Source organism: Penaeus japonicus, unplaced genomic scaffold, assembly GCF_977035675.1.
Source record: "Penaeus japonicus unplaced genomic scaffold, GWHDUDI00000001_assembly GWHDUDI00000008, whole genome shotgun sequence".
In the NCBI taxonomy this organism is placed as follows: domain Eukaryota; kingdom Metazoa; phylum Arthropoda; class Malacostraca; order Decapoda; family Penaeidae; genus Penaeus; species Penaeus japonicus.
The window spans coordinates 16707861-16709080 of NW_028234410.1; the positions used below are offsets into that span (position 1 = coordinate 16707861).

General features: G+C 48.5%; 1 pseudogene; it reads left to right on the forward strand.

Annotated features, from left to right (window-relative positions):
• The window catches only part of LOC147471460 (uncharacterized), a 1114-nt pseudogene extending 1067 nt beyond the window's left edge, over positions 1-47 (forward strand).
• Positions 48-1220: the final 1173 nt, after the last annotated feature.

The following is a 1220-nucleotide window of genomic DNA, read 5'->3' on the forward strand; positions in this document are numbered from 1 at the left end:
GAAGTCAAAAGTTAAAGACATTTCCCGGGTACACAACATATGACTATCTGCCACCTCTACAGATCATGCGAAACAGACCTCTCTCCTCGTTCAGTCAGGGTCAGTAGGTGGTGTTCGGGTAAGTGTTCTCCGAGACAACGGTTCGTCGGGGTGTGTTATTAAACAAAGTCATGTCCTACCACAACAATATACCGGGAGGAGAATTAATGTTAAAATGATTGATGGATCTGTGGTTAATGTCCCAGAGGCAACCATACACGTAGAGAGTCCGTTCTTTACAGGGCGAGTTACAGCAACCGTGATGGTCAACCCGATCTTCGATGTCGTCATCGGAAACATCAAAGGGGCGAGGAATAGTTGTGCTGCTGATGCTGCAACGCAAACTGGTGCTGCGGCTGTTACGAGAGGCATGGTGAAAATGAAGGAAGAACTTACTCCTCTGACGTCGGTAAGTGATCTGGTAAATTGCCAAGATATTGTACAGGAGCAAGAGAGTGATCCTTCGTTAGAATCGGTGCGAAGGAAGTTGACGGAGAAGTCTCTAAATATGTCACATGGGGAAGAATCGTGTTTTATTGTGAAAAACAAGAGGATCTACCGGAGGGTTCTGACGCAACATGGAGAGGAGCGTCTTCAGTTCGTCGTTCCTGCGAGGTATCGTCTTGCTGTTTTCCGGCTGGGTCACCATTCTGCTCTTGGAGGTCACATGGGTCAGAAGAAAACGCTTGACCGCATTCAAACGGAATTCTTTTGGCCTGGCATGGGTCAGGAGATTGCCAGGTTAGTTCGCTCATGTGATATTTGTCAAAAGACTAGTGACCGCGGACGCGTGAAACCTGCACCACTGAAGCCTATGCCGCTGATCTCCGAGCCTTTCGAGAGAGTCGCCGTGGACATCGTCGGACCAATCCACCCGAGGGCGAGTGATGGATCCAAGTACATCCTCACGCTCGTGGATTTCAGTACGAGATGGCCAGAAGCAGTGCCACTCAAGAATATAGATGCTGTTACCGTCGCCGAAGCCATGGTGGAAATCTTCTGTAGGATCGGTATTCCCAGAAAAGTATTGAGTGACAGAGGGACACAGTTCACCTCTGCGATGATGGAAGAAGTGCTTCGTTTGTTGTCGATAAAGGGACTAAGAACGACTCCATATCATCCGATGTGTAATGGTCTCTGTGAAAGATTCAATGGCACGCTGAAGAGAATGCTCAGGAGGA